The sequence below is a fragment of the Mus caroli genome, chromosome 13, assembly GCF_900094665.2.
Source record: "Mus caroli chromosome 13, CAROLI_EIJ_v1.1, whole genome shotgun sequence".
Classification (NCBI taxonomy): Eukaryota; Metazoa; Chordata; class Mammalia; order Rodentia; family Muridae; genus Mus; species Mus caroli.
Genome location: NC_034582.1, coordinates 83,980,765 through 84,006,477, shown reverse-complemented (window position 1 = coordinate 84,006,477; position 25,713 = coordinate 83,980,765). Strand labels below are relative to the sequence as shown.

Below are 25,713 nucleotides of genomic sequence, written 5' to 3'. Positions count from 1 at the left end.
GACTACATCAACATATTGGCACCCAAAACTGGATAATAATGTAGACACTCTGATTCAGGGAGACCCAAACCATAGCTCAGTTAATACAACTTTATGTATGCAGCTTCAAAGCTTAATTAGTCATTTCAGTAGCTCAAAATTCTTGATGAGTCATACTGTGATTATATTCAGTTGGAATACTAAATTCACATTTCTAACATTTCTTCTGTGATTGGTCATTTTGCCTTTATATTAGTCATGGCTAAATCTCATTGTGTTTATGTTGGCCCAGTATTTCACTTACCAAAGCTGTTAGTTGAATTTGATTCTAGTTCTCCCCTTTTTGATCTCTCCTTTGATAAATTTGACATGTAATCCATTAACTAGTTCTCCCAAACCACTAATGAAGAAACTATTAAAAGATGTACCTTCAGGCTCCAATCATCTCTCCTCCACATTTTCAGATTAAAGTTTATCCTTTGGTGTTGCTTTAAGATTACTCATTAGCTTGCCACTGATTGGCCAATGCTACTGTCAGTCTTCTTATGTTGACTTCAATACTGTTAAAACACAAACAAACAATCATACTTGAGATTGGATAGCTAGGAAACGATTACAAAACTGGCCATTAATGCACATTTTGAAGTTAGTGTGAGATACACAATGAGATTCTGCCGAAAGAAAGAAAGAAAGAAAGAAAGAAAGAAAGAAAGAAAGAAAGAAAGAAAGAAAGAAAGAAAGAAAGAAAGAAAGAGGAAGAAAGAAAGAACAAACGAACGAAAGAAAGAAAGCACATTGTGAAATCAGTGTGAGATACACAATGAGACTCTGCCGAGAGAGAGAGAGAGAGAGAGAGAGAGAGAGAGAGAGAGAGAGAGAGAGAGAGAGAAGAGAAAAGGAGATGAAAATTATGTGGATTCTGCATAAGTACTTAAGACAAAGTCACTATATATCAATGACACGCTACTAATAGAATGTAAGAGAAGAATGAATTGAAAGCGTGTGTATGTGTGTGTGTGTATGTGTGTGTTTGTGTGTGTACAGCCATGTAAAGGTTAGAGTAAATGTTGGGTGTCTTCCTTAATAACTCTCCATGTTATTTTTTCGAGATACAGTCTCTCATTGAACCCAGTTTACCAGTTTGGTTAGATTGGCTGGCTTTGTGCTCCATGGATCTTTCTTCATCCCATAAGTTCTGGTGTTGCAGGTAGCCATTACCAAGCCTAGCTCCTACATGTGTACTAGAGATCCTAACAGGCCTTCATGCTTCAGTGACAGGCCCTTAAACAACTGAGCCACCTCCACAGTTCAGCTCCAGATCCACAAATTTTACCTGAGACATCAGAAAAACAGAATTTCCATTTCTTGTGACAGAAACTTGTAAAGAAAGGTTGTGATTGGAGATGAAGGAATTGGGAAGAGAGAACGTTACATAGCACCACTTAGTCTGATGAACAATGCACAGGGCACAAGGATGTGCACAATATGTATAAATAGTCTCTGAGAGGTTCAATACTTTTGGGCTATGATAAACAAAAAACAACAGCAGCCACAACAATAAAAAGACCTAAAGATGTTAATAAGACCTACCTCTAGATTTTTGTGGTTGTTCATTTTTCTTGTCTCACTTGTACTATAAATTAAACATCTCACTTTCATGGAATGTAAAAATTATTTTTAATATACACAGAAAGGTACAATTTTTTTAAAATTCACTTGTGAACAGAGCTCAGATTTAATCTCTTTCTATGACTCCTTTTAATTCTCTTTTCCCAACTGACTGTGTATCAGCCACCAACTGATGCAATTCTCCAGTTGCATGTGCCACTCTCCGGATCTTAGATCTCAGCTTTACTCTATGGGGCTTATTATAACTGTGCATTACATTTCCAGAGCCCCACCCCCAGCATGTCATTCCAAGGAGAAGTGGTGGATTGCTTGCAGCTGGATGCTATTTGAAAAAAAAAAATCTGCATACATTTACTAGAGCTTGGGGGGACTGCAGGAGGGGAGAAAAATTGTCACCCTAGTCCCTTTTCCTGGCAGCACCTCAAAGGTTGACAAGTGGGAACAGCAGCACCAAGCTCTGCCCCATAGGGGAGGGAGGGAGGGAGGGAGAGAGAGAGAGAGAGAGAGAGAGAGAGAGAGAGAGAGAGATGTTGAAACCCTGAATTGCTTCTTCCTCCTCATTATGTATTATTTGTCAGTCATGGATAAAAGGTGGTTTTTGCCCTCCAGCTGCTAGCCCTGGGGTGCACATAGCACTAGATCTTGCTTCTTTCTTGTGGAACACTTCAAGAAAAATCAATGACTTCACCTTTCTTTGAAAGGTGGCCTTTCTCTCCCCTCCCCTCTTTTTTCTCTTTTTTTTAAAATTTCATTTTCATCTTTAACCAAATGGTTTAAACAAAGCACACCATTTGGGAAAGAGGTCTAAAATTTTGTTCTTTAATTTTCTGAGACTAACATCTTAGATTTTGAAAATATATATGAAATATTGTTCTCTTTCCTTATGGAGATAAAATATCTGCAGTTTCTAGAATTACCGTAGCTTGGTGCAGGGGGGTGGGGTGGGGTTATTGTATTCCTTTGTACTGGGCTGTGAAAATGCGTAAGAAAGTGGATGCTGGCATTCAGTATGAAATTCAGACTTTTAACAGTAAATTCATTTGGTTGCTCAATTTTCAAATTTATTTTATAACAAGAAACAACATTCCTCTCATTTGTACATTTTATTTTCCTGTTAAAGGGGGTGCTTTAAAAAAATCACCACCATTTTCAGTCTTAAGAAACTTTTTGTAGAACTATAAAAGACATGGAATTCAGACATGTTTTAAGTTCATGTGGTGAATCATGTTGCAGATGACATTCCAGCTGATGCAGCTAAACCATGAATCACAACATTGCACTAATTCTCCACCTCAGACGGAACCTGTTAGGATTGCCCTTTTCCACATAGTTTGTATCTTTTCTTGTGAAAAAAAGAGAAAAATCTCAGTGGAAGACATGTTAGTTTTTTAAGGTATTTAATCAGTATAGTAGAAGTACACACATAGTCTTGGTTTTTTTTGTTTTTTGTTTTTACTAGCTAAAAAACACTCAGAATAATAGACTGCAGTAAAAGCTTTACAAGGTAGCAGACCTGATAACCTGCAAAAAAACAGAAATTGTTTTCATAATACATTTTATTCTTTTGGCTTATTTGTTTTATTATTTTATGGCCAGAATTTGATGCTACCTGGAAAAATTCAATATTGTAAGGCCTAGAAACTCAAGTTCTCCTTTTCCTTACATACATAGAAATGTAAGGGATTGCATCTGCTGTAAATTTGGGGGGAAGCGAGGCAGGCAACAGCTTTGGCCCATTTATTTCTTAAAGCTCCTTATTTGTGTATAGGCAGGTGGGACACCCTACAATAAACTCAGTATCAAAGATAATAAACCTTCTGAGGGAGGAGAGCTGGAAGGCAGTGAAGGCCAAGCTCCCAGGTGAGGCTGTTCCAGTCTTCATATGCTTTCCATCCTAAGCTATGAAGGGCTGGGACATGCTTCTCTGTCCTGGAGAATTCATGTTTTCTCATCTTTACTTAAACTGTTTCTGGATGATGCCTATCTCCTCTATAGGATCCTTGGAAATGAACTGTGCAAAACTTGGTAAAAAGCTCAAATATTCATAATCAGACATGAAATTCTAGAAGTTTATTCAGAGATTCCATTTCTAACTAAGGACAAGTCTTATTAAAACACAAGCTTTTAACTATGGTTGAGCCCTAACATCTATTATGTGTAATGTACATTTTTGAATAGTTGGAATTCACATGAGAACTTGAGCTTGAACTTACAGGATCAGCAGTGTGAGATGGGTCAGTTGTAAAATTCTCCAGATTTCAAAAGGAAATTCATTACTGACCATAACAAAGCTCCCAAGTAGATGAGGAGTCTGTGGTGTTCCCCGACAATGTGCATCTGTTTTTTGCCTTGAAGACTCTTCTGCTTCTTTTCAGTCCTCTACTCCCTCCTCAGCCTTCCATGAGTAAAACTAAAGTAATGTAAACCAGATTGGATGTTTGTTCTCTCTGTGTTATCTTGTCTTTTCTAGTCATTTACTGAGACAGTTTTTATCCCTATGCTATATTCTTATATCCTCATTATGCATAAGCCCCAGTTTTATCACTTCTTTATGCGTTGAACCTTTCCAGAATTGGGTGATTGGATTTGATTTATCTCATATGGGTTCCTAGAATTCTATGGTGTGCCCTCATCATCATCATCATGATGTGCATATTAGTTACTTTTCTCACTGGTTTGGCCAAGTATCTGAGAAGAAACAACTCAAGGCAGAAAAGGTGGATTTTAGATTATAGTTCAAAGGTCTAGTTCATCATGACATGTGGATTTGGCTTATTGCTTATGTTAGTTTGGCTTCCAAATCACACGGGAATTCGCACGTCTACATGCAAAACACCATGGTTCCCTGATCCCAGTAGGCACTAATTGGTAAATAAAGTTGCTGGCGGCTAATGGCTGGGCAGAGAGACAGGGGCAGAACTTTAGATTTCCGGGTCAAGGGAACCATGGACAGAAGAAAGTTTTAGAATCGCTGTGCCGGGGAAACAGGAGGATCGGGCCTGAGAGCTGCAGGAGAGAAAGCGTATAGTCATGCAATAATCCTGGAAGACCAGCCCCGGGGCCCCTCATCCGACTGGGTCTGGGGTAGCAAAGATGGAATATAGATTTTGGTAAGTAATAATTCAGGAGTATCAGAGGAGAGGCACTAGCAAGGTGGAAGTTTGGGAGTGGCCCAGTCGTCGAGCTGCTTAGGGCATATTAAAAATAAGGTTGATATGTGTGCACCTGCACCCGCCAGGGAGTTAGGAGCCAATGAACCTTATCACAGTTACAGTGACAGATGCTGACATGGTTGCCAGATCATCTGGCCATCTTACATCCACGGTTAGGAAACAGAGAGTATATAGAAAGTGAGACTGGGCTATAAAAGCACAAGGCTGGCTCTCCATGACTCACTTTCTTTAGGGAGTCTATAAATCTTGAAAGTTCAAGAATCTTCTCAACAAGTTCTATGAGATTAAGACCAAGTGTTCAAACACATGAGCCTAATGGGAGACTTCCACATTTAAGTCACAAAAGTGCATATACATCGCTTCTTTTACTAGATTATACTATGCCGAGGACAGAAATAATGCCTCCTTTCAGTGCTCAGTTATTAAAGATGATAGAGCAATGGTCCTCAACCTAGGAAGGTTGCTGTTATACTTGAATACAATTCTTCATGTTGTGGTGAAGCCCAACCATAAAATTGTTCCATAAAAGTTACTTCATAACTGTAATTTGCTGCTATTATGAATTGTAATGTAAATATTTGATACGAAGGAGATGTGATATTCCAACAGGATCATGACCCACAGGTTGAAAACCACTGAACTGACATTTTCTGAAGTAAAATGAATGTATTAATGGGTGTTCATTGTATACAAACATAAAGTGACAGGAGGACTTAAACAGCCTGTGTAACCTGCAGCAGAAGAAAGCAGAAAGAGAATATTGGAAGAGAAAATATTTGAGGAAGAGATGTTATTCCTATTTACTGTCTAATCAATGCTAAAATCACCATTCTTATTTATTTATTTATTTATCTTTATATATGTGAGTACATTGTTGCTGTCATCAGACACAGTGGAAGAGGGCATCAGATCCCACTACAGATGGTTGTGAGCCACCAGGTAGTTGCTGGGAATTGAACTCAGGACCTCTGCAAGAGCTGACCTCTGTTCTTAACAGGGCAAGAGTCTCTCTGTTTTCATCCCCTTGCTGCACTGCCAGCCCAGGTAACAGGCAATGTTGGCTGCCTGAACAACATATTTTCAAATATCAAAAACTATCTTTTTTTTTTTTTTTTTTTTTTTTTTTTTTACAAACCACTTGGACAAACAGGAAAATGTTTGAGCCATCACAAGAAAAAGATATGACCTATAAGTAAGGCCAAACTTAAAGTTTTAAAAGTAAACCACTCAGAAAGGTTCTCTAAGTTATTCCCTCTCCTGTCTTCACCTCTGAGATTTCAGCTGTCCTTTTCTCCACTGGCAAGCCCTTAAGGCAGCCACAAGAATTAATCTAGGCAAACTCATAGAGTTTCTCGTTAGTTCCAAGCAGATTGAACGAACTGATATTGGCCCTTGAGAGTTCTTCTCTGGAGCGTGCTCTCATTTCCAAAGTAGTTCACAACCTCGATAAGATGCAAATATTTAGAGAAGAAGTCAACATCAGACACAAAGTTGAATTTTAATCACATTAAAACAAGATAACATGTTATGTGAAAGAAAATGTATCCCCACTTGTAAGCTGTGTTTATTTGTGCACTCTGACACATGGGGATGCTTTTAACTACTTATCTGGTCCTTTTCATTCCTTGGGCTTCATTGCCTTGACATCTAATTGCCTTTTATTTATGATAATTCAAATGGCTGTTGATTAAGAGACCTAAAACTTTTATTATTTCATGTTTTACTTGATGCATAAAAGAAGTAATTCAATAACACTCCAAAAGACAGAATGTTAAGTGTCACATTTCCAATTACAATTTAAGCTTTATAACATTAGATACTCAAAACTGTTGACACAACACATTAATTTAGTTCTGTACTCAGTTTAACATTTGCCAGATGAAATATACAGAAAATTGCACAATGTCCTGCTATTCACCAAGGAAGGGAGAAAGACTGATGTGCATTTTAATTAACTTAATAAAACAAGTAATCTCTTGTTTAAAATTTCTCACATTTCCAGACAGTTCTTATGACTTTTATGACATCATATCCTATTTTAAAACACATAGAAACTCCCTTCATAAAAGTAGCTATTCATACCACTTTACATAAAGAATTTCAAATGTAGTCCTTATTAATATGATTTCCTCAGAAGAAGAATAAGAAGCTTGTATTTATCTCAGACACTTTATCTAGCTAGTTAACGGAGGTGAGTAATAAGACAAAATTATAGAGGATCATATGCTAGCTATTTTAATATTTCAAATGCCTTCAACAACTTAATGGGCATTATTTATATATTGACTATATAGCCAAGAAACATTTCTCAATCAATTAAATGAAATAAGGTAAACCCAGCCATAGTACTTTTATATTGGTTATATTCAAATTACTGGTGATTTTTATTGACTTTTATATTGAAAGCATTTATTCTGTACTTTTTTTGAAATTAAAATACAATCACATTATTTCCCCATCTCCCTTTCTTCTTTACAATCCCTTCCATGTATATTTCCTCATTCCGTCTTAAATCTATGGCCTCTATTTCTTTCGCTATTATTGTCTTATATTTATGGATGTGATGGTTTTAAAGAGGAAAGAAGCAGGGAGAAGCAGAGAGGCACCAGAAAGCTGGGTGAGTTAAGTGGATAGTAGATCTGGAAGCAGTTGTGAGGGGGGAGTGTATATGCATAAGATACATGGTGTAACATTCTCAAAGAATTAAGAAAAATTTAAATTTTAGTCTGCTTGGAAGCACAAAAACACTCTAGATAGCAAAATGACCCTGAACAATAAGAACACTGCTAGAAGTATCATAATATCCATTTTCAAGTTACACTACAGATCCATAGGCATGAAAACAGCATGTCACTATCACAAAAGTAAATACATACATAGTTCAATGGGATAGATTAAAAGACCCAAATATAAGTTCCCACACCATTAGCCACCTCTGTTTTGTTTTGTTTTGTTTTGTTTTGTTTTGTTTTGTTTTGTTTTGTTTTGTTTTGTTTTGTTTTGTTTGGTATTTTTGTTTTATTTTCATTTTGTTTTGTTTTGTTTGATATTTGGGGGGTATTTGTTTGTTTTTTACAAAGAATCAAAATCCATATTGGAGAAAATGCAGTGCTGGGAAAACTGGATAAATACATTTAAAAGAATGACACTAAATTTTTATCTTTCCCCCTGCACAAAGCTCAACTCCAACTGGAGCTATTAGTGGGTAATGTTCAGAATCCTAGGATGTGGGGATATAGCAGATAGGTGTCTTCGAGGCATGCCATGCCCATTTCACTCATGAGCTCGCTTTCGCTGTGGTTACCTGGGCAAGATTTTGACAAGATTGGGCCCATTACTATTTCCTTGCAAATGGAATAAGGGTTCATGAGTCCTAGCTATTCTCTGAGGGACAATTCATAATTGTCCCTCAATTGTGTGGCCTTGTCATTTTCTTCAGGGTGTAGCCATTGAACAGTTGCCTCTTTTTCTGGTACACAATGGCCGATGATACTAGGAGAAGACAATGACTACATTCTATGGGCCCCCACAAAAACACATAAAAGCAGGAAGAGGACTTGTGGAGAAGGTTTCCAGTGGGAGAGGAAAGAGGTAAGAGAGGGAAACGGGGGCTTTAAAATGACTAAAAGTGTTATATAAATGTAAATTATGAACTGTTTTTTTTAAGTTTTAAAGAAACTCCTAAGGCACAGTGACACTGACAGTCTTGGTTAATTGGGGTGGGTCATAAAAAAATCATCAGTCATAAAAATAAGAGGCTTATGCCAGGAGGGCTGATCTGGGGTGATAATGAGGTAGTAGGTAAGTATCACACCTATGTGTTACAGACATGTGTTAACTTGTTTTACATTTGAATTAATATTTTTTAATAAAGGTGTTTCAGTAAAGAGTTTATTTTTTATATTTATTTATATTTTCTTTTTAATTTATTTTTTAAACTCCATTTTCCACTCCCTGCCCCCCCATCCACCCTCTGACTGCTCCACATCCCATACCTTCTCCCCACTGTACCCCGGATGCTCCCATCCCACACCCCACCTGAACTCTAAACTCCCTGGAGCTCCCAGTCTCTTGAGGGTTGGGCGCATCATCTCTGAAAGAACACAGAACAGGAAGTTCTCTACTGTGTATATGTTGGGGGCCTTATATCAGCTGGTGTATGCTGTCTGTTTGGTGGTACAGTGTTTGAAAGATCCTAAGAGTCCAGATTAATTGAGACTGCTGGTCCCCCTACAGGATCAGTGTACTTCTCAGCTTTTTTTCTGCCTTCCCTAATTCAACAACAGGGGTCAGCTGCTTCTGTCCATTGGTTGGGTGCAAATATCTGCATCTGACTCCTTCAGCTGCTTGGTGGGTCTTTCGGAGGGCATTCTTGATAGATACATTTTTGTGAGTGCTCCATAGACTCAGTAATAGTGTCAGGCCTTGGGACCTCCCCTTGAGTTGGGTCCCATTTTGGGCTTGTAGCTGGACCTTCTTTTCTTCAGGCTCCTCTCCATTTCCAAGCCCTGAGGGCCAGCAGAAAGAATATAAACATGCAACCTCACAAATAGGAGGTTGGGGGAAAACCCCAGAATGCATCAGAAACCTGGGAGATGAGAGACTCAAGGGACTCAAAGGGATGGACCTTAGATGAAACACTCAACAGTAGGGAGAGGGAACTTATAGAGCCCTCCTCCAGCAGGAAGACAGAACATCAAGTGACGGATGGGTTTGCTATTCCACAGTCACATCTCTGACCCATATTTGTTCCTTTCTGGGAGAATTACAGAATGGAAATGAAGAGTTTGTTTATAAACAAATTTTTAATTAGTCATTTTAGTCAATAAGTGATAGTCACAAAAAATACAAGAGTTTTTTTTTTTTTTTTTTCTCTAACCTCATTCACAGAAATGCTAGGACCAGACCAATGCTATGCAATGTCTCTTATTTGAGGCAATCAAAACAAACCTTAGCCTGGACCTATAATGTGGTTACAGTGGCAAAGAAGATGAGTCAGAGACAAGGTATATTTGAACTTTGGCCAGACTGTAAGTCATGCCTATAATATTAGCAAATGGGATGAGGGAATGGGAGAGAGGGAAGGAATGGAAAGGAGGTAGGGGAGGGGAAGACAGATTGAAGGGAGAGAGAGAGAGAGAGAGAGAGAGAGAGAGAGAGAGAGAGAACAGGGAAATTGACTTAAAAAACTAGATGTTGAGTATCCTAGCATAATATCTGCCACAATTTCCATACTGTAATCAAGTTTGCTAGTCTAAGATTCTTTTTCCATGCCAATTTATATCTGAATTCTCTTCTTGTTGGTTTTGAAACTCCAGATGGAACCCAAAGCCTCATTCACGATAAGCAAACACTAACCACTCAGTTGTTCTCTTTGCCATGCAGCTGATTTTTTTAAAAAGAAAAGATAACAGTTTTCAAAGACTTCAAAGAGTATAAAACACTTGATATGTAAGAGGCCATGAGATGTTCTGAGTCTGTCTTGTCACTCTCTGTGCACACCATTTCTAGACCATTAGTAGGTACCACAGAACAAATTCAGTATTATCTGCAAGATCAGCATCCCAGCCTTATAGGCAAAGAGCCCACCCACCAGGCTTTTAATTGCCTGTATATGTAAGCATCCAAGTCCAAGACTCTTAGCTATCCTCTCTTATTATAAATGAGATGAATCATCAGACCACCAAGTAAAGAGCTCTAGGTCAGTAACTCAGCAGCCATGGAAAGGAGAAAAGGATGTAGAAGGACTCTTAGATTCTCATACATTTTTTTGTTTATTCTTGCAAAATGAAAAGCAATTTTTGAATGTTCTGGATTTGAGATATCACAAGGTTCATCCATGTGAGATTCAGTCTAATATAAAAACAAAAGTTGACTTTCCTTGCTAAAAACACACACACACACAAGGCAAGCGACATTTCTTAGAAATCAATATTTCATCTCATTAATGTGAAGACTTCTGTATAAGCTTTAAGACATGTGTCAACCTGAGGGTTGTTTACTTATTTTTTTTTTTACCATGTGCAACATGACTCAACCTCATCATCTATAATAATTTTCTGGAGTGAAGCAGGCATACAGAACCCTCTCTCAAACACCAGTTCTCAAGAGGTCAAATGGCAGCTGCTCTGTGTTGCAATTTAAATGTCTCATTCCATGGGGAACAAAGAGAGATGACATAACACAGAAGGGGCCGAGAAGTGAGAGTGTTTGTGGGGGTGGCTGAACTTGTGACCTGTCAGGGTTTTCCCTCCAGTGCAGAGTCCCTGGGGTCAATGACTGTGCTTCAGACCCATCGGGTGCTCAGGAAGCTTCATGGGAAGTTTCTCAGAAAGGAGAAAAAAATGTTCTGGACGTAGGTGGGGGTGATGAAAGGGTTTTTTCATTCTACCATCTTCCACAGGGAAGTATTTTTGATAGTTAAATTGCGGCTAACCATTATGGTTTCTAACATATGAAAAGAATACATTTGTCTTGAAAAAGAACACTTAAGCAGCAGCTATAGGCAAGTGTCAAACTGACCCAGTGTATGGCTTGAAATCACCGGATTCTATTATATGGCTTGAAATGAGCTTCACACATGTCCTTTTGACCATTGCTGAAAGAAGAAAGGAGAGAAAAAAGAGAAGAGACATGGAGATCATTATAGAAGTTCTGAAACATTACACAGGAAGAGTTGATTTTATTTTTATACTAAAATGTCAATCAGCAAAATTTACCTTGAGTCAGTTATTTTATACAGAGAATTAATTGGCCATCAGAATACATACTATATTTCAACTCCAAGTGTGGTTTTCATAATATTCCATGAAGCCAAGAGCTGTATAAAATTACCAAGGCATAACTTAGCATTAGCTAAAGATTCAAGGTAGGGATTTTACTGTTTATTATTAATATTCTTCAAGAAAACTTATCTACACAACTGTTTGTTTAGGCCAAGATTACTTTGTATATTTGTACTTTAATAATTATATTAAACAGTAGTGTGTATAATATATATGTTTTAAACAATCTAGATAGTTTTAAAGTGGATCACGACAGGATTAAGCAAGTATTTAGACTCTATCTGTGTCAGAGCACTTAAGGTCATTGGAAATAAATATTATGGTGGAGGATCTTACATTGTATCTTAGACCTTACTGTGAACTCTGAATCTATGTTCCAAGTGAAATATAGGTTCAATTCCAACTCTATAGGAAATAGAAGTTACTAGATTTTATGCTTGTTATATATTGGAGCAATTCCTCACGATCTGTGAGAACTGCCATGAAGTTTAATGAACTCAAGATGCCATGAGGCATCTCCATGTGTACATGAGTATTCTGATCCACTCAAGGCAAAGTTCTGTCTTTGCAGCCGCCAATGATATGCCACACAGCCTCCAGGGACTTCAGACCACAAGTGGACAGTGGACCTGTCCTAGTCCACATCCATAAACTTAAGGTCTGGTTCTTCCCCAATCCTACCTACGCTGATTGCATATAAAGCATAGTTTGGAAGCTGAGCAGATCCAACCTGGCTACAAGGGTGATCCCAAATCATGCTTTGAAAGTAAGGCTAGAATACTTCTCAGGTTTTCGTCTGGGACTCATTTCCAAACTAGTGTAGAGCTTATTATTTCTTGTATGTTGAACTCAGAACTGGAACCTTTTCCTAACCTTCTTTCTGACAGTCTGTCTTTGCTTACGAGAGAACCAGGATGTGAAACCACTGCCTCCACACTTGGAATCTGGAAGAGTGGGTGTGCTGTAATAGCAAAGATGATTCAGCCATATCAACCTCCTTTCATTTTCTCTCCTTTCTGCCCTGCCTGTTATTGAGCCTTGGCTCCAGATTTGCTTCTATTCTCTAGTTTTCAGTTTAGCCACTTGCTTCCCATACTATGCTTAATTAAAATTTAAAGAAGAATGGCTTGTGGTTTAGTGTTAAACCTAGAAAATTCCAGAACTTTGGTCATCTTATCTTCCTTGTCTTATTCTTATATTCAGCTATCCCAATAACTTGTGAGAGAATGCAGACCTGATACATTTTCATACAGTGTGTGATAGCAGATATTTATATAATTTTTACTTTTTGAAATCTTTACTATTTCAAATTTTTTCTGCATACAATTTCTTATCTGATTCCAGTAGATATTGAGATATATTTTACTTGTAGACCTATTTATAAGAAACAGCAAGCTTAGCAAAGAAGTGAATTCTGGGCCATGGAAATGCTTGGACTAATGACTGAAGTTTGATTCTCTAATATTTATGTCAATAATCCATGGTCTTAATAAAACCTTTTAATACTGACATTGGTGGAGCTGACCCTATGTCACAGCTTTCTGTGCCCAAATTCTGCCTGTAGAGAACTGGTCTCCCAGGAGTGTTGACACACCTGAGAGCAGAGGTGAGACCACCACTTCTGCTTAAATTCCTGGGCCAAGAGGGACCTTCCCAGAGCCACCAGGACACAGGAATCAAGGAACAGCCAGGAACAGGATACTTCTGGTTTCCATCTGTGCCCTGGAGCTGATCCTGTGCCACAGCTCTCCATACCCAAATTCTGCCTGCAGAGAGCTGGTCTCCCAGGAGTGCTAACACACAGGTTTACAGAAGGGACAAGCCAAAATCAGAGAGAGCAAGACCAGCTAACACCACAGATAACCAGATGGCAAGAGGCCAAGTGCAAGAACATAAGCAACAGAAACCAAGGCTACTTAGCATCATCAGAAACCAATTCTCCCACCACAGCACACCCTGGATACCCCATCACAACAGAAAAACAAGACTCTCATTTAAAATCACAACTCATGTGATGAGAGGGGACTTTAAGAAGGACATAAATAACTCCCTTAAAGAAATACAGGAAAACACAGGTAAACAGGTCAAAGACCTTAAAGAGGGGACACAAAAATCCTTTAAAGAATTATAGGAAAACACATAATAGGTGAAGGAGTTGAACAAAACAATCCAAGATCTAACAATGGAAATAGAAATAATAAATAAATCACAAAGGGAGACAACCCTGAAGATAGAAAAACTAGAAAAGAGATCAGGAGTCATAGATGCAAGCATCACCAACAAAATACCAGAGATAGAAGAGAGAATCTCAGGAACAGAAAATTCCATAGAAAACATTGACACAACAGTCAACAAAGAAAATGCAAAATTCAAAAAGATCCTAACCCAAAACATCCAGGAAATCCAGGACACAATGTGAAGACCAAACCTAAAGATAATAAGTATATTGAAGAGAGTGAAGATTACCAACTCAAAGGGTCAGTAAATATCTTCAACAAAATTATAGAAGAAAACTTCCCTAACCTAAAGAAAGAGATGTCCATAAACGTACAAGAAGCCTACAGAACTCCAAATGTATTGTACCAGAAAAGAAATACCTCCTGTCACATAACAGTCAAAACACCAAATGCACAAAACAAAGACTGACCCTGTGGTAAATGGAGTAGTAATACTAATTTAAATATGTTTAATGAAATATGAATAATTGAGAGTTCAGGCTGCAGTTTCTTATAACTTTTGTTTCTTAAGATTTTGGTGTTGAAATACCATATACAAGCTTACCTTAGGACTTTAAGCATGTGTATTTGAGTAGCTCATATTCTTTTTTAGATTTTGTTCCAAAGATTCAACAGAAGTCTAAATAGGTGTTGGCTTAAATTATGGACTCTGGACCAAACCATAAGTTTGTAGTTTATTCTTCCTTAGACCAAACCAGACAAAAGCTCCAGTTAGTGAGAATATTTGAAAGGTGATGGTCAAGACCCAAAGGCCAAAGTCATGGCCTAGACATGGAAATAAGTACAGCAGTACAGACAGCAGCCTGCAGAAAGTGCTGCTGTTGCCAGAGGAAGGGAATGATATTACCTACTGAACAGTGGCCAGGATCCAATGAGGTCACTGTCCTACTGGATTAGAAGCAGAGGAATCAAATCATACACTAGAACTGTTTTCTATTAGTGTGTCCATACTTGGAAAGGATGCCTCTTTCACTGTCCTCAGATCCATTGCTGTGGAACTTTTAAGAGAAATCCTTTCTTGGCTTAGTCTAGCTTTGTCTTAAGCAATAGTAACCTCACTTTCTTTGAAAAAAGAATTCTTTATTAGTGACTTTGTGGAACTGAGGCAAGAAAGGAGACTCTTAAATGATTTGCAATTGAGCAGAATATGTGTTATTTCATTTAAGCCTCCAGTCAAGACCAATTTTCTGTAGTACTCATTTTTTAAAATAATTTGAATATCCTTAGGATGAAAGCTTATAATAATGTTTAGCAATGACATTTAGAAATTAATTACAATTCACACCAATAGTTTAAGAAATATTTGTATGGTGTATGAGAGACAGCATATATATAGAAAATCTTTAAACATAGTATTTAAAGGCCTTGTAACATGCTGAAGACAAGCACTATTGTGTAATCTTTTCCAACAGTAATAGTCTTCTGTATTACTTTGGGCTAATATATTTTCTATTTTAATTGGGCAGCTTTTTCAAGTGTCATATGATAATAATATACTATAACATAATATCCTACATTCTATTGTCTTGTTCTCTTTCATACTTGACTAACAGAAGAAAAAAAGATTAAAGAAAGACTTAGGTTGCTAATGAGTACACTTTTTTTTTTAATTTGCCTGAATTACTATGATGCTATGATGAGAATAATGTTGCTAGAGGTTTCCTTTTCTTAAATCACATGAACGTCTGTCATGGGGAAGATGTTTAAGATAGTACAGACTGCTCAGTTTCCCCCAATAATTTATTAGGAATCAAAAAAGAATAGATAGTGCCCAAACACACACACACACACTATTCATCAAAAATGAATAAAAGAAGTTATCATTCCTAATTTTGAGTTCAGATAAGGAATCATACAAAAATGAGCCTGGAGGATTTCATAATTCCAGAAAACAAAGGAGTTATTAAGAATAAAGCAAAAGTTTCCCGAAAGGACCCTAGAGACAGATATATGTCAAAGAGAAAACAAGCAAATGGCATGTCCAATGGCCAGTAGAGAAGCAACAAAAAGTACGAACCTAAACAGATATAAACAGTATTATTGGAGAAAACTATGCTGGCACAAAAGTTGTTAGAATAACCAAGCACTATCTAAACAGATTTAAAGTCTACTTCATGAAACAAAACCCATGCCTGACTCTGCTCAGATGGTCAAGAACTTGAGACTATAGGGGCTGTGGACCTAGAAAAAAAAACTAAACCCTATTGTTATGATAAAGGAATGTACCAATAAAATGACTCAAAATGATTCTCTTTCATACCCTTAGATCAGTGTCTCACAGATGAGCGATGCTCCCTCCTGAAGAAGATAAATGAGAAATAATGCAGAGACCCACAACTGAAATAATGTGCTAAGATTAGAAAACGAAATCATAAATGGATGTCTTCATCCACCCACTCCTCTCAGGGCTCATGGAGTTATACAGAAGAGGGGGCGGAAAGATTGTAAGAGCCAGAAGGGATGACGGACACCAAGAAAACAGTGTTTTCTTGATGGAGATGCACTTATGAACTCACAGACACGCTATAATTATACACAGGATCTGCATAGGTCCAAGTCAGATGCGATTCAAACACTGAGAAGGGAAGTGGTCATGAGCCTCCATCCCTAACCCAGAAGCTAACTCCAAGTGTCAACTGCTAACAAGCAAAACTTAGCTTTCTCCAGTGGAATTTCACTGGGTACAGAAATCACACTTAAAGCAGGCCCCCATGGTTCCATGGCCTGTCGTAAAGACAAGCCTGTCTTCAAATTTTGACTATCCTCCTGCCTCTGTCTCCCATACACTTTTACCATGTATACACCATGTGTATCCCACCATATCTAGCTAAGGAACCATACTTGTTAAGTGATTGAAAATTAAGTGAAATTAGTATTCATATTACAACCTAGCAACTAGTAGAAAAAGATTAACTGTTAATGAGTTAGTTGTTTGGAATACAAAGGCTATCATCAGGCAGCCCACGAGAATAATGAATGAAGAAGGTCTGCCTTTGTGAGCAGTAAACATCATGCTGAAGAAGGAGCACAGAGAAATGGCTTCCAGCTGGTTCCTGAGGAAAATGGGGGCATTTTTTTTTTTATTTTCAACAAAGTCTTGTTTTTTTTTTTTTTTTTAACTGTACCTTCATAGGAAGAAAAAGAGGAAAGCACATAGACTGCTCTGTTTATACAGCATACACACTGACATAAATTCTTACATTTTCTAAGGCTTATCAGGAAAAGCAAGGCCCCTCAATTGCCAGAACTTTCTGTTAACATCTAGTCACATGTCTTCTGGAAAGAATCCATAAACTAGAAGTAGGTCATATTTCTTTGTTTTTTTAATCTAAAAACACTGTGAGGAAAGGCTCAGTGTGGTATTTGCTTCCCTCTAATAAGTAGACTTCAGGGTGGAATGTGTGTGCATGAGGCTGCATAAACATTATGGTTCATATGTTGATTATGCATACAGTGATGAAATTGCAGGAGGTTCATTCTAAAATTGTAAGCTATATCCAGGGTCAGCAGTCCATACATTTACATGATGAGAACACAAATGAGTTAAGAGAAACAGAAAGTCCATGTTGTCTGTAGCCACACAGTCAGTCACTCAGGACTAAGGGGAACACTGACACTGTAGGTGAAGGCTTTCTCTGAGCCTTCTCTCAAAATTGCTGTGCTTAGTGGGCACACCCACCAAGTGTACAGTACTGAATTGTTACAGGGCATCTAAAGCCAAGTTAGCGAATCACAGATGGATTGGCCTTGATTGTTTCTTTTAGCAGAAGGCAGAAAAGTCACTTCCATCTTTTTACTGTACAGTCTCCCACTGAGCCCATCCATTACTGCTCAGCCTTACAGAGGCTCTGTTATGGTTCCATCTGAATAGTGCTTCTTTTCCTCGAAGGCTCCATTTGCTCAACTCACACACCTGTGCAAAATCTATTAAGCTTCAAAAGCCGCCACATAAGGCTCACAATGAGGATCTCTACATATGCCTTCATGCACATGAACAGCAGGAAATATGCCGAGTGGTTTTCAGCATCAATTTCTGTCCTGGGAAAAAGTCACTTCACTTTGTCCCCTTTATTATAGCTCTGACATTCAAGTGCAGTGTTAAGGACTAGAAAGGCTCTTGCTGTGCTAGGCCAGCCCTGTCTCACACAGCTGAAGAAACACATCAGAAATAATTAATTTAGCATTCAACAGCTGCAGGAGGGGAAGCTGCTGCCAAGAGCCAGTGTTTGATTCTCTTCCTCTACCAGGCAGTAGCTAGTGAATTCATTCCCTGGGCACCCAGCCACATCACAGAGAAAGCAGAAGTGGTAATGGCTGGGACAATACAGACACACAGCTCTCCTAGCAAGGTATTGCTAGGAACTATTCTGCACCATTAACATTGTTTGAGAATAGAGCCACTGGCATCCAAGCAGATACAGGGCATGATTTTGCTAGTGATGGAAGGTTTAAAATTAATGTATCATGAGAAGCAGAACATGATTAAAAGTAGTTGCTTCTAGGATGGCTTCTGAGTAAAACTCAATTTTACGTATATAGATTCTAGAATTCAATCTATTTTCTATTAAAAAAAAAAAAAAAGAAACAACTCAGGTTAGAGTTGTCTGAGAGGGTTCCCAGAACATTGTAAGCTCTTGCTCTTGTTTCCTCTAGAGATGGAATTGCTGATCATACCATGTACTTCAGACACAGGGCCAGAGGACCTGGAGCTAGAACTACTTTAATAACTTCTACCTGATGATTGGTTTTCATGTCACCAGAAAGTGCCATGCAAGCTTCCAAAGGAGGTAAGCAGCCAACAGTCTTGCCCTGCCAGCTATGATGCCTATGACCACAACAATGCATGATAACCATAGTGGTGTCACAGTGACACACGTACCTCAAGAGTATAAAACAGTTCTCTAATTGAATGTAAGACCTGCTTGACAACAGAAAACCTAGTCAACTACCCAAGGCTAGTGAAGTCATGGATCTTGGAGGAGAACCTACAAAAACCACTTTACTAAATTAGCATATTTCCTAACTGTATTCTGAATACTTGTTTTTATTCTCACATCAAAGAAATTTTTCTTTGTAGTAGACAGAGATTATTACAGATAACACAATTCAATCAAAATGCAGAGTTGTAATGTTCATTATGAATGGGAACATCTACAAAACAATCCACTCACTTAAGACTCAAGAATCATTGTGGGAAAGACAGTGGAAATACTGCAAGAGTGAGAGGAATGGGGTGTTTGATGTGAGACTGTGTCTGTTAGTAATGCCAAAAGCTACACTCATAAAGTCTCACTAACATGAGCTGGCAAAAGGCAATAGACATGTGAAAGTAGACATAGGAACACTCAGGAGACCTCAGCCTACACAAAGAACCATAGACAACTAAGAAACTGGGAAGAGTACAATTGGTCATAAAATACCAAATGGTCAGACCTGAGAACAATCATGCAAATAACATTATATAGACTGAGCATGTTGTATTTATGTATTTAGAAATATATACATCATATATATATATATGCATATAGTATTTAACAACAATAAAAAATGAAGGGGAGCAAAGAGGGGCATATGGAAGGGCTTGTAGAGAGGAAAGGAAAGTAGGAAATTGTGAAATTATAATCTCAAAAATAAATGAAATAAAAATTAAATACTAGTAAGCAAGCCACCATTTCCTGTGAGATTTCAGGGTGGGTCCCAGGAGTCAAGGGAATACTGGTGATTCTCAACGCAAACGAAGCTATTTGAGATGGGGTGGGTTTATGGTATGGCTGTCACAATGTTACGGCAGGCATCACAGGTTGCCTTGGTCTCTGTACAGTGAGACCCCAAGATTATATTTGTGTTGTTAACATCAAATGTCACTCATTACGGCATTGTTGCTGTGCTTCATTTTCCATTGGAAATGGGTTGCAGTTCTTTTTCCAACAGTCATCTTGGCTTCTGATTACAGCAATATGGGTGTTTGTGTTTGTTGTCAGCCTAAGGGGTTAAATTTAATTTTAAATAACAGCATGATGGATACAATCATTCCTGTCACAATCTTAGGAACAAGTTGACAATTGCAGTTTAAGCCACAAAATCTATTTTGGCTTAGAGCAAAATCTCATAACTAAACTTTATTTTAAGACAGGAAAGTCTCAAATGGTTATTTAGTGAGCATTTATTTTTATGGTACATTAAATGAAAATGTTTTTAGAAATTACTTGGAGAGAGGGAATAGGGTCTATTTGATCAAAATACATTATATGCATGTATAAATCAAACAATAAAAGGTAAGTGTGTTTAAATGCTTGATAAATCTCCATATATATTCCTTAAAGTAAAACATAAAAATTATTCTGTGGTTTTAATCCCTTAGAAGTCCTAAGAAATGCTTTAGCCTGTGACCACTTCACCTGGAGAGTATTTGTAGCCATTATCAGTGGTGACCAATGTTATTACATTTTAAGGATAATTCCTTTGTTTATTGTGTAAAAGTGGTTGCTAGCAGACATCCATATATTCCCATATGGGTTATTTACTTTTCCTGAAAGCCACACTAATTCAAACAAGCCTATATGACCTTTAAAATGTGTTCCATTTTGTGTGTGCAAGCGAGTGCATGTGTGTGTGCGTGTGTGTTACTCAGAAAGCTTAAAGGGATTTGCTGTGTAAGTGCAGAGCCCTCTCTTCTCCCTTTGTCATGGACAGATTTGCTTTCATCTTTACTTTCTTTCTCTCTGGCTACAAAATGTGCTCACTATGGGACGATGTGTCAGCTACAAAAAGAAAGGGACTCTTATTTCTGCAAGTATGGCTTTAATGTCCTGATCGTGGCTTTAATGTCCTGATTGTGGCTTTAATGTGCAGAGAGTTCAATTCTACTCTACTTTATAAAACCCAATACTCCCATTATGAGCAATTAGTTGGGATAAAGCAGGACTGGGCAAAGACAAGACTTGATATATTTCAGGGTCAAATGTAATAATGCTATTTATTTTCCCAAGTCTTTATAGTTTCCTTCTATCATTTCTTATCACCCTCTCCCCCAGAATACTCCCAAAGGAAAAGAGTGATAAAATGCTAAATATTCTTTCAGAAATCAAGAGAATCAACACTAAGGAATTAGTAAAAGAAAGTGCCCAGATGCCATTCTCCCTAAGTAAACCATACATGCACAGTAATGTAACAATCCCCCAAATAACCAGTGTATGGCTTTAAGGTAATGGATTTCAGTGGTTCTCCAAGAAAGCCACTGAGTCATCCAGAATGCCATGGAATTTATGGGATAGGCTATTTCTCTGATACTAACTGATGACTGTTCTCATGAGCAAAAAATGGAATAATACCTTAGGTTTTTTGAATCAAAAGAAACACTTAAAAGCCACATAGAGTCTGGAGGTTTTAAATAAAGCTATTGACCTGTGACCGTGTAATTACGCAGTTACTTTATATGCCTAGGAAGAAGAGTCCTAGGCTCTATTGATAACTTTGAGTCTCAGTCCTCCTAATGCTGGAACCCTTTAATACAGTTTCTCATGTGCTGATCCCAATGATAAAGTTGTTTTGTTGTTGTTTCATAACTGTAATTTTTCTATTGTCATGAAGCATAATGGAAATATCTATGCCTTTCTGTGGGTCACAACTGACAGGTTGAGAAATGCTGCTCTAGGAGATTTATCACCAAAAAAAGTGTAAAATGCTTAATTGAGTGTAGTATACTTCTCTTTTAAAATTTTATATTATAATATGTAACTTATGATCATGTAACAGTGTGCCTAATGCTCTTTCTATGCACAGTGCTGTGGTGCTGTGGGACCACTTCCGCAGTTTGTCAGCTCATTGTAGTTAATGAATAGAATCAGAAACTTGGTAACACAGAGCAGATTGCCCTTGATTTCTCAGCCCAATTAATTTATTATAGTGAAAGAATATACTGAAAATCGTTTTTGTTACTTTTCATTTTTATCTTGCTGTTGATTGATGGAAAAAAAAAGCTAAATAAAAATACTATGTGTTCCAGAAGGTATAAGTGGCTTTTCCAGTCCACAGCACTTCAAGTATCAAGGAAGACATACAGATAAGAAGGCAACATACTGCCTATGCACAGTACATTATTTGAAATTATAAAAACAGGCTCCATAAGGTAACCTGGCAAGTGAGTCACAGTGTACTTACCAATTGATTCAGTAATGCAACCCCAAAATACGTCTGAAAATTGTTATTCTTTAAATCAGTGTCAATTCTTAATAAATTTCTCTTCTCTATGTGAAATACATTAAAGGTCATTTGCTGCTTTTTATGCTTTTACCAGCACAATCTTAAGGTGTTCAGGGAAATAATTTCTAGTGTTTACGGACTGAAATCAGAAATGTGTGTTTCACTGTGTAGTGGGCTGCCAATCTGGGAAGCCTATAGTGACATATGCACCATATGGAAAATATTGTTCAAGATTCAAAGTGTACCTTTCAAGTGTCTCGAATGGCTCAATGTAGTTCTGTTTTTCTCACAGGACCAGGTCAGATCTCTGGCATTTGGTGTCTTGTTTCAGCTGGCATCCTGCTGAACCTAGCCTGTTTTTGTTTTCTGTCATGACTTCAAATGTCTCAGATTACTCCTGACTCCAGCATCTCCCAAACCTGGTATGTTCTGTGTATACCCGTTCTGCTACGCACTCCCAAACAGAACAAGAAAATGGAAGCTTACCCTTGAAATTATGCAGAAAACAACATATTGCTGTTTTTTATTACTCATACTTGTAACTCCAAGGTGCATATCCCTCATCCAAAAGTCTTACAATCAGAAGTGTTTCAGAATTCTGGGATTTTCATTTTCATGTTGTTGTATACACATGCTACCAAGTCTAAATATGGAGTGTACTTTTCCTCATATATACCCTCTTCACAAAGCCTAAAGTTGATTTTATGCAATGGTTTTAGGGCGGAGCTTCTGACTGTGGTCCATCACATGAGGTCAGGTGAAAAGTGTTCCACTTCATAGTGGCACTTAGAAGTTTTTGAAGTTTGGAATGTTTAAAATCTTGGATGTTCAGATTAGTGATGCTCAACTGAGAGTCACAAGGGGCCCCAGCCTTTTCATATAGTCTGAAAACAAGAGTGAAACATTTTAAACTTACAGAAAGTATTAAAAATAATGAAACTGGGCACTGAGCTGCTGACCCCAGGGGATGATGGTGTTCTCCCCTTTCTGCAGCTCTTCTTGTGCCAAAGGCCATGAGTGTGGTAAAACTGAAAGCAGAGATGAAAGGAAAGGACTTAAAAGTGCTTCTTTACATAATTGTGTCTCTCCGATTTCAACACCAATGGAAGTCATGTGTGGCTCCTTCCTTCCTTCCTTCCTTCCTTCCTTCCTTCCTTCCTTCCTTCCTCCCTCCCTCCCCTTCTCTCTCTCTTTTCTTTTTGATTTTTCAAGTCAGGGTTTCTCTGTATAGCCCTGGCTCTCCCAGAACTCACTCTGTAGACCAGGCTGGCCTCGAACTCAGAAGAAATCCTCCTGCCTCTGCCTCCCAAGTGCTGGGATTAAAGGCGTGTGCCACCACTGCCTGGCTCTTTCTTTCTTTCTTTCTTTCTTTCTTTCTTTCTTTCTTTCTTTCTTTCTTTCTTTCTTTCTTTCTTTCTTTCTTTCTTTTCTTCTTTCCTTCTCTCTCTTTCTTTCTTTCTTTCTTTCTTTCTTTCTTTCTTTCTTTCTTTCTTTCTTTCTTTCTTTCTCTCTTTCTTTTTCTTTCCTTCCCTTCCCTTCCCTTTTCTTTCTTCCTTTCTTCCTTCCTTCCTTTCTTTCTTTCTTTCTTTCTTTCTTTCTTTCTTTCTTTCTTTCTTTCTTTCTTTCTTTCTTTCTTTCTTCCTTTCTTCCTTCCTTCCTTCCTTCCTTCCTTCCTTCCTTCCTTCCTTCCTTTCTTTCTTTCTTCTGCCTGCCTTCCACAGCATTTTATGCATCTTGACTACAGACTTGAATAGGACAAGTTCTGACCTTAGTGTCAAACTATCTTGTTTCCAAACTGGAGCCAGCTCCTAATACCACTACAACTAATGACTCAAGTTTGTGATGCTTTGCTTTATTTAGCTGTGAAAACATGGTGATAATGCTATCTGCTTCATAAGCTATTGTGATAATTTAATACTGTCATAAACAAAAATAATGTATTAGGAACATATTTAGTACTCTTCAAATATCTGGTTATTAATACAGTTATTTTTATTGCTAAATATAAGACCTTGTACTATTGATTAAAAAGGCACAATGTTTCCCTCAATTTTTTCTTTGTAACATCTTTCTATACTGTGGGTTCTGAATATCCAGCCAGAACATAGAAAGGTTCTGATTACAAAGAAAAGTTTCTGGGTTATAATAATTCTGTGAGTTAGGAATGACAATTTGAGCCCTAGTACTCTGTCACAGGAGTTGGCAAAAGTCTCTGTTACATAGTAAATATTTCATACACAGCCACAGACAATATACTGACATTGGAAAACAAGTATGGCTGTATTGTCATTGCCAAATTATTTAAGCACGCTGAAATTTCATATTTTTAAGGCATGGCATTTTTGTGTTTTAAGTTTTTAAATATGTGAAAATTGTTTTTTGCTTATAGGCCTATAGAAACAAGTACTAGGCCATATTTGACACTCCCCCTCCTTCAGACGTTTGTACATTGTGTGCTTGCTCAACTGGAGCCATGCACACCTAGCTCTCCTCCTGGTCAAACCAGAACCTAGAGCTTGCTCACTACTGACAGGAACCTACTGGCAGGTTGACTGACTCACTGCAGAGCCATCCTGCGGAACATAGATCTTCCTAGAATGTACTGATTCTGATATGGTAGCTCATTACCTACAGCTTCAGCATCTTTCAGGGCATCTGCTTTGCTGCTGGTTAGAGGAATAGGTTAACTTTTCTTTTTTTAATATTTCTTTAAGGTAGTTATTTATGTCCTTCTTATAGTCCCCCATCATCGTCATGAGAAGTGATTTTAGATCCATATCTTGCATTTCTGGTGTGATGTTGTATCCAGGACTTGCTATGGTGGGAGTTGGGTTCTGATAATGCCAAGTAACTTAGGTTTTTGTTGCTTCTGTTCTTGTGCTTGCCTCCCACCATCTGATTATCTCAAGTGCTCCCTGCCCTCCATATATCTGATTGGAGCCTGCCCCTCCTGTAATCCCGATTGAGTCAGAACTCCTCAGAGTCCAGCTTTCTTTGTGATCCTGTGATTCTGGGATTCTATGATGCTGAAATTCTGGGTGTGTCAGAGTTCTTGGCAGTCAATCTTCCTCTGAGCCCCTGAAATCCTGGTGTGACCAAGCTCCTGGGATGCCGGGATCCTGGGATCCTAAGATTCTGAGCGTGTTAGAGCACCTGGAAGTGGTGTCTCCTCTGGGAACTGTGTGGCTGTCTGCTGAATTCTAAACCAAGGTAGACCAGCGCTGACCAGAGGGAACCTGATCAGGTGGGGTTCCTGTGTCTGTGCTCCAGCTGTCCCCAGGCACCCTCGGTTTGATTGGAACAGATGTTGTGTTCCACTCACCAGTGATCCTAAGATCTTGGATGAGCTTTGGGCACCTGTGGGATGGAGAAGCCTCTGGAGACTGTGGGACTGCCCACCAAGTTCAGGCCCAGGTGGCCAGGAACTGGGGCTGACCTGAAAGGAACAAGAAACAAGCTGGAGTAGCCATTCTTTTTTTTTTTCCCACATTTTTTAAATTAGATATTTTCTTCATTTACATTTCAAATGCTATCCTAAAAGTCCCCTATACCCTCCCCACCCCGCCCTGCTCTCCTATCCACTCACTCCCACTTATTGGCCCTGGCGTTCCCCTGTACTAGGGCATATAAAGTTTGCTAGACCAAGGGGCCTCTCGTCCCAATGATGGCTGCCTAGGCCATCTTCTGCTATATATGCAGCTAGAGACA

General features: G+C 38.3%; 1 long non-coding RNA gene across 1 annotated transcript in view; it reads left to right on the top strand.

The window, feature by feature from the left end:
• The first annotated feature begins 8,319 nt into the window (after window positions 1-8,319).
• The window catches only part of LOC115032933, a 30,624-nt gene continuing 13,230 nt past the window's right edge, over window positions 8,320-25,713 (top strand). Inside the window, exons 1-3 of the long non-coding RNA XR_003838573.1 lie at window positions 8,320-8,372; window positions 18,457-18,590; window positions 22,298-22,427. This is a non-coding gene — a long non-coding RNA (uncharacterized LOC115032933). The remainder of the gene's footprint in view (window positions 8,373-18,456; window positions 18,591-22,297; window positions 22,428-25,713) is intronic.